An 8,031-nucleotide genomic window follows, 5' to 3' on the forward strand; every position below is an offset into this window, starting at 1 on the left:
ACATGAAGCAGGGAAAGCAAAGAGGCGTGTCGGGATATTAGATGTCCTCAGCAGAGAACCATAGAGCCCTCGAGGTTCCATCTTTGCTCCCTACAGGAGTGTGGCTCCGCACTCCTTGCCGCTCCCGCCAGCAAGCGTCACAATTGCCCTTTGCTGCCTGCAACACGCAGTACCTGCACAGCCCCAGAACTGCCGCTTACAGAGCGAGAGGCGCTCGCTATAAAGCGGCAATGAAGAACAAGGACGGCCCGTCAAGATGGCAGGAGGAACATAGAGAGCCTCCAGCATTAGCCAGGCAGGGCTTGCAACTCGCCTCGTGTTGTGGTTTAACACCAGCTGGCAGCGAAACCCCACACGACCGCTCACAGTGGGACAGGGAGACAATCGGAAGGGCGAAAGTGAGAAAACTCGTGGCTTGAAACAAAAACAGTTTAATCATTAAAAAGAAACAACAACTTTTAAGGAAAAGAAGAAACAAAATGACAGAGAATGGGGTGCAGGCAGCATGCCAGGTGTCTGGAGCCTGACGGATGATGGGGGGGTTGTGGAATATGGAGGAGGGAAAGGAAGCGGGGGGGGGGGGGGGGGGCAGGAGATAAGAGAGCAGGGGATGCAGGGGGAAACAACTTGCATGGGTTAAAAACTCACATGGGTGAAAGGGGCGGGCTGGAGCAGCAGTGGACATATGGGGGAGAAACACACATTGGGGGGAGGGTAGGTGAAGGTACAAAGGTGCATGGGGGGACACGGGTGGGGATGACCTACCCCAGGGAGTCCACTCAGGATGATCCACAGCAGGTAACTTACCTGGGATAACCCGCAACAGAGCATCCACACCAGATAATCCACACTGGAAGGACCCCCAGCAATGCCCCTCAAACTGCCTGTGCTTCACCCCCAATCTTCCCCAAACTGAGGAGTTTTTTGCTTTTTCAAAATACTCAGTATGGGGTGTGTTTCAGTGCTTTGCCACTGTAAGGGTCGGCGTTCGGAAGATCTCGCGATGTCACGGAAAGTTAGAGGGTTAGTCGCAGCCTTGTGATGTACCTGTAACCCCACCTCCCCTTGTTAGTATAAAAGGAATTAACTGCGCAATAAAAGGCGGAAGTTGGCGCTCACACTGTGTGTGTTATCTGTCTCTTTCCCTGGTCCGGGCCGACCAGTGATCTAAGCGTGGCACCTTGATATGTAGCGAACGCTACATGCCACAACATAAAAAGGGGTGATCTTTTGGATGTGGTTTTGTGCATGAAAATGGGGTGGGTTTTTTTGCTTTCCAGCTGCACAAATCCAGGCGGATTTGGCTTTCCCAGGAGTCCCAAAGTCGTTTGTTTTTTTCCGTTGCAGGCCCAGAATCAGGGGGTTTGGGGTTGTCCTGGTTTTGGCTGGAATAAAGTTAATTTTCTTCTGACTAGCTGGTACAGGGCCATTTTGGATTTAGGATGAGAACAATGTTGACAACACACCGATGCTGTAGTTGTTGCTAAGCAGTGTTTATACTAAGTCAAGGACCTTCCAGCTTCTCATACCGCCCTGCCAGCAGAGGCTGGGGGTGCACAAGAAGAGTCGCTGAGCTAAAGGAGGATTCCAGGTAAACAGGTCAGCTTGAAATACACCACCTCCTTTAAAAGTTAAGAGCAATTTAAACACTTAAAATCAGCATTTAGGCTAATTAATACCATTTTGAACACCTTCTTAGCATACAAGTAAACACTCTTGCCGGTGTTGAAAAACGTCTCCTCCCTTCCTTACAGCACTGCTGCAGGGAGATAACCCTGGGAGGCTGCGGGACGAGGTCGTACACAATCAGAATCTACGCTTACGGATCCACCACAACAGCTACAGCCCTCGCGCTGCTGCTTTGTTTCTTGCTTGTTTGGTGAATAGAGCTGAAAGTGAAGTGAAAAACTTCAAAGAGCAAAATGAAAAATAAAGAATAAATCTCAATAATTCACTTTATAGTATAAAGGTGTGCCCACATTTACAGACATCCAATAAAAATACATTATTGAAGCAGTAACTTACCAAAATCACCTCAGGAGTCACTGTCACTAGTTACAAGGCTGCTAATGCTTCCTGGGAAAACCTGGAAAACACACAGAAGCGACGCCAGTTTGTCCTGTTTTGTCCACGTCTCTTCTTTGACCTTGATTGCTTTTAGTACAGGTGCTAGTTATGTCAGTAAGGTTTTTGAGTACTACTGTAAGATATTTTAAAAAACTCATTGACCGCAAAAGCATAAAGCTTATCATGAAAACAAAGTCTGTTTCTTCTGAACAGCTGAACTCTTACAGTTTCTTCCCTCTTTTAGTACAAAATTATTTTCACAGTATCATTTACTAGTAAACACGCAGAAACAGAAGATTACATGCTTTCAGGAAGAGATAATAAACGGAGGGAAGTAAACTTTGTATAGGCGTAACATGCTCCAGAACAGAACTTAGTTTTACTATTTGTGTTAAAATATTTCACAGGAAAAAAATGTAGAAGGAGAACTGGCACATTCTTGATGTTAACTTTGAAGTCCATACTACAAGTACCTTGGGAAAAATACAGACACACATTGTAGGCGTACCTTGTACTTGCAGACCACTATGGATTCTTTCCATCTGTCTTGTACTTTCACGGCAGAAGAAAGGGCAACCACGGTGAAATGGTGCCAGCTGACATCCACCTGAGAGAGGAAAAAACCCTTTAGCATAAAACTGAGTAGGAATCCCAAGCTGCCTTTTTTTGTGAAGACAGTACAACTGAGTGGAGGAAAAAGTATTTTGTATCATCTTCGGTACAGTTGTTGATACAGGCCACTAGAGCTTTTGCATTTCTTTTAAACAACTGTGCCTTTTTTTGGTTTTTTTTGGCTCACTGGCAGCTTTAGTTTCACTAGAACTCACTTTCCTAGATACACGCAGATGACAGACATAGATACCTATGTACATTTTCTCAAGCCTAAGTATAGCCAACCAAGACTTCCTCACCCTATATGTCACAAGATGAGTATTTTTGCTAAAGAGCACAGCAACACATCTGTCCTTGTGAACTGCCTCGTTGCAAAAAAAGGAATGATTTTTTCCACGCCATTGCTCCAAACGGTCAAGATCATTTAAAACTGCAGTTGTGCCACCAAACCCGCTCAGGGTCTCTCCTAGCTTTTGACCGCCCTGAGATTTAACAGGCACGCGCTCCATTCCATCTTCCAACAGCAAGAATACGTTAACGCTCTCAGACCCAGAGCACAACCCTACGGATGTCCACACACACACCTTGCCGTTTTGATGAGGAGCCACCGAGCATCCCTGCGAGCACAGCTGCACATGCCAGATGGGTTTCATCTACACCATGAGTTACTGGTTTCAGTGAGTGTAGTTTCTGACACTTTAAACTGAAAACTGTATCTCGACGCTTCGCCACAGTAGAAACAACCCATAACTAGAACGCTACAAAAATGCAGTAACGCAAATTGCAAACCCACAGCAGCAACAGCTCCAGAAATATTTAGACCAGGAACAAGGGAGAAAAATAAAACAGCTTCATATCACGCACAGGGGAGCGGCAGGCAGAGAAAAGGGTCGCCATTCTGAGCCCTTACAGAAAACAGGCATTCTCCTTCCATTCCTCAGCCCGTCCGTTAAGGTCTAAATACCGCAACACTACTATGGCAACTTCGAGAGTACGGAACAATAGCCCTGCCACTGGACTTGCCATTGACCCATGCTATTTTCGTAGCCAGACGCATGCGCAGAGGGACGTGTTTTGCCACACACAACCTGGGGGGTGCCCGCTTCCGTCCCCTCTTCCCTTCTATCGGCTCTCAGGAAACTGCCCGGCGCTGCCCTGGCCCGGCTCGCCTCCGGCGGACCGGGAGCCTGCCGCGGCGGCCGCTTCGCAGCTTCCCGTCCCGCCAGCCCCGGGCGGCCGGCGGGCAACAGGCACCCCCCGCCGCCGCCCCCGCCCCCGCCGGAGGGGATCGCTCGCCTCACCCGCGGTCCCGGCGCTCGCCCGCTGCCGCCGAGACTCGCGCCCTGCGCGCCACCACGCTGCTCCCGGACACCGCGCATGCGCCGGAGGGGCCGGAGCCGGCGAGCGAACGCCGGGCTGCCCCACGCGCAGGACAGCGCATGCGCCCGGGAGGCGCGTCCGCACGGCTGGTCGGGGAGCGGGCGCAGCGGGACGCCCGCAGAAAACCACGCGAAACCGGCAACGCTCCTGCGTCTGACCTGGTCGGACTCCGGGCGCCGCAGCGGCAGCGAGGACTACGCCGCGCCCGAGAGCCACGCTGCCGCCCGGCCGAGTCCGCGAAAACTACAGCTCCCGGCATGCCCCGGGAGGCAGCCTGCCCTGCTGCCTGACCCCGAGGGGACGCCGCTTCCGTTTCTGCCCACCGCAGTTCCCGCCGAGCCCCCAGTGCCGCTCCGGGCAGCTCCGGCGCCCTCCCGGCGCCCCGGCTCTGCCACGGCGCGGCACCCCCCCGCCCGGCTCCGGCTCCGGGCAGTGCCCGCCGCCGCCGCTCCGCCACGGCGTGGCCCCGCTGCCGCTCCGTGCGTCCGACACGGACCCCGCCGTCCTCCTCGGCGCTTTCCCCGGGACCCGCCGGGCGATTGCGCAGCCCCGCCACGGGGCCCGGTGGTCCCAGCCCCCCGTGAGCCCCGCCCCCCCCCCGGCCTCGGCACAGGCGGCCCCCACCTCCCCCGGGCCACCCCCGCCTGGGACGTTCATGGTCCGGGGGGCGCCCGGCCCCGCTCACCTTCTCCCTTGGGGCAGCCGCAGCCCGGCCACCGCTCACCGCTCCCCTCTCCCCTCTCCTCTGGGCTCCCAGCGGCCCCGCCACGACCACCTGGGGTGGGCCAGTACCGGCCCCTCCCCCGGCAGCCCCCCTGTTAACAGGAAGGGGCCGTCGCCATCAGCCTCAGTGCCCGCACCTGGGGGTCCTCCAGCCCCAGCCCGCAGCTGGAGCCCAGCAGGAACAGGGGGGACATCACCCGACCACCACAGCACCTCACCTCCTCCTCCCCTGGGCTCCCTCACGGCCCCTCGCCCCGTGCAAAGGGAGCACAAACGCAGCCCGGAGGGCAAAGGGGACAGACGGTGAGTGTTTATTCAGTCACGCATCTAACAGTCCTGTGAGCGAGTCTGCTCTGGGGCTCGGGGCCCCCGATGCTCCCCTTCCCCTGGGACACCTCGGCAGCCATTCCTGGAGCCGCGCTTGTCGGGCTGGCAGGGAACAGCTGGTCAGCTGGCTCCTGGAGCCATGCGCTGCAGTTCTTTCTGGGGCACACCAAGGTAAAGGAGGGCACCTGGGGGAAACCAAAAGGAAAACAGCTGATCGTGAAGAACACCAAATAGCACCCAGAAAACCATGGGAGAGGGGAGATACCTAAACGGAGGAGTTTGTGGCCCACTGCAAGACAAACACAGGGGGTGGAGGCTCACCAGAAGGCACATGGAGGACTTGGGGGCAACCCAAAATGTGAACTGAGGGTTCTGGGGCACACCAAAATGCAGACCGGGGCTACAAGATGCCTCCAAATTTAAGGACATCAGAAAGCAAACTGGGGGGCCCTATGATGCAGCTAGATGAAAAAGGTGGTTCCTGCAGGGCAAGTGCAAGGCCCTGGGGTATATGGGAAGGCACGTGGAAGACCATAAGGCATGCATCTCTACAGCTTTATTGTGTGTGTCTTTCTGTCCCTTCCACCTTGTTAGCATTGTTCCCATCACTCTATCTTCACCTTCATTATGGAATTGCTCATGTAAGGACAGCATGTAAGCTGAGACTTTTTAGTAACCGACTTTGATCTACTTGCCTTGCCAGATATGCAGTGGCTGCTGGGGGGGGCGGAAGTCTGAAAAAGTTTGAAAAAGTCCTGGGCATTACCAGAAGGGATATGGATGGTAACAGATCAAGAAGCTACTGTTTCACATCTCCAGAAAACCTTGGTGAATCCACATCCTCAGTACTGCATGCTGTCACATTCTCTGCATCTTATGAAGGACAAAGTTTGAGTTGGAAAGGTACAAAGCTACCATCTTGTGTAAGGTGAGCCTAAATAGGCTGCAGGTTCTAACATCCCTAACACTGGAGGAGGGCATGAGAGGAATGGACTGCAGAAAGAGGCAAGACTTACGTGCTCCTCCTAAATAGCATCTCCCGTTGCCACTGTTAAGGACAGAATGCTGGTGTAGACTTATGACGATAGCTCCAGCCCAGCAGGACATTTTCTATATTCTTAGGACATGCGGTACAGAGAAGAACAGAATGGAAAAGTGATTATGTTTTAATTACTTTGACAGCATCTGTCTTACGGACTGTTCTGCTGAATCAGTTTCTGTGTATCATAGTTAGACCTCTTTCTCCACTGAAACAGTAAATGCCAATCCCAATGGTTGAAACTCTGAAATTATTAGGAATGCCATAATTAGATTGCAGAGGAAAACATACCTGTACATTTTTGAGTCTCTAAACACAATATAGCTCAGAAATAAAGATAAAAATTTTATTTCCATGTTGGTAATGAAAGTGATTCCATGATTTTTGTAAACCATTGCAGAAATGCTATAGTATAGAAAAGAGTTAACAACTTTAAACAGTTCGCTAAATTAAATGAGTATGCGTTCCAAATAATATATTTTCTATTAAGGACAATTTCATTCACAAAATTCTTTCTGTCTGTACACTCAAAATGTTAATGGCTTCCATAAACAAATATGAGTATAAATTCCATATTTATTTAGGGTCTGATGATGACCACAGTTACATAAGCATAGTGTGACAGTAATAATATTACCACCTATATTTAATACTAGGATACTCTAAATGGTAATATAGAACCAAACAAGTATATCTTTAATAATCTGCTATTCAAAGACTAATAGTAAGCCTGTAACATGCAGCTTGGGATCTACCTGTAATTAGCATACATTCAGTTAAATTACAGATCCTAACTGTAAAAAGCCTGAGATATCACAATTTTAATCTATTATTCCCCAGGCTAAAATAATTGTGAGAACATAATGGCATTCACATTAAAAATTATATTCTTGCATAAGTTAACACAGAACTTTGCCAAAAAACAAAATGAATCTTGAAAATCTATTTAGTTTGCTTCTATGTATTTTGTGAATCCAGCACATTACTGTACTGTAGTCTTGCTACAATATAATTTTTCTGTATCCAGTTTCTAGATGGTGTATATAGGACAAGGATGAATACTTAAAAAAGGTGAGGTTTCCCTTCTGACTTCTTCCAAATAGTCATCTCTAGTCAACTACATGTATTTCATTATTCTACATTTTAAAGTACTGGTATAAAAGTATGTATTTATTTGTATTTGCAGTTGACTTGCTTTAATGAGATACAGAAAACTTTGCTTGTAATTCCTCACAAAAAGAATTTTGTGAAGAACAACTGTATTATTTCCAGATGACTGCAGTGTGTGATGATGTATGGCTCAAGTGATTATCTAAGGATTTGTCTATAACAACAGCAAGCTGCCCAGTCTGAGAAATTCACACATAGGTATGTTTCTTTGGTATGTATTTTTTCCTTCTCCACAAAATGGTTTGCTGACAGTTTTTAAATGTGTATGTAACTCAGTACTGAAGAAGCTTACAGGGAACACCTGCAAAATTTTCAGTACTGATATTACTATAGGACACACATCGTTATTTTCAAGACTCGTCACTGTCGAAGACAAACATACAACTGTTTAAAAAGCAACGGACTAAACATATTATTTCATTTCCTCTAAAAGCGCAGCGCATATAAGCTATGAACGTCAATGTGCTGATTCACACTGTGAATGCTGTTTACATTCCTTTTTTTGTTGGTGTCGCAAGATTAGGAAAATCGCCTGTTACTACCAAAAAAGAAGGGACCAAGAGGCAGCCCTAAGGCCACAGGCAAATGTGCTAAAATACCCACGAAGAACTCTAAACTTTCACAAGCCAGCACAAAAGCAGGCTTCTGTACCTCGTGAGTAATAAAAGTCACATAGCTGCACGTGGGCAGCAGGATGCGGCCTAAGCCGGTTT

General features: G+C 49.4%; 1 long non-coding RNA gene across 1 annotated transcript; it reads right to left on the bottom strand.

Moving 5' to 3' along the window:
• Positions 1-592: 592 nt before the first annotated feature.
• LOC142043949 (uncharacterized) lies at positions 593-4,148 on the bottom strand. Its single transcript, XR_012654173.1, has 4 exons — positions 3,981-4,148; positions 2,576-2,674; positions 2,026-2,086; positions 593-1,889 (listed from the first exon to the last, which is right to left on the bottom strand). It is a non-coding gene; the product is annotated as an uncharacterized LOC142043949 (long non-coding RNA).
• Between the last annotated feature and the right edge of the window lie 3,883 nt (positions 4,149-8,031).

This window comes from Buteo buteo, chromosome 23, assembly GCF_964188355.1.
Source record: "Buteo buteo chromosome 23, bButBut1.hap1.1, whole genome shotgun sequence".
Lineage (NCBI taxonomy): Eukaryota > Metazoa > Chordata > Aves > Accipitriformes > Accipitridae > Buteo > Buteo buteo.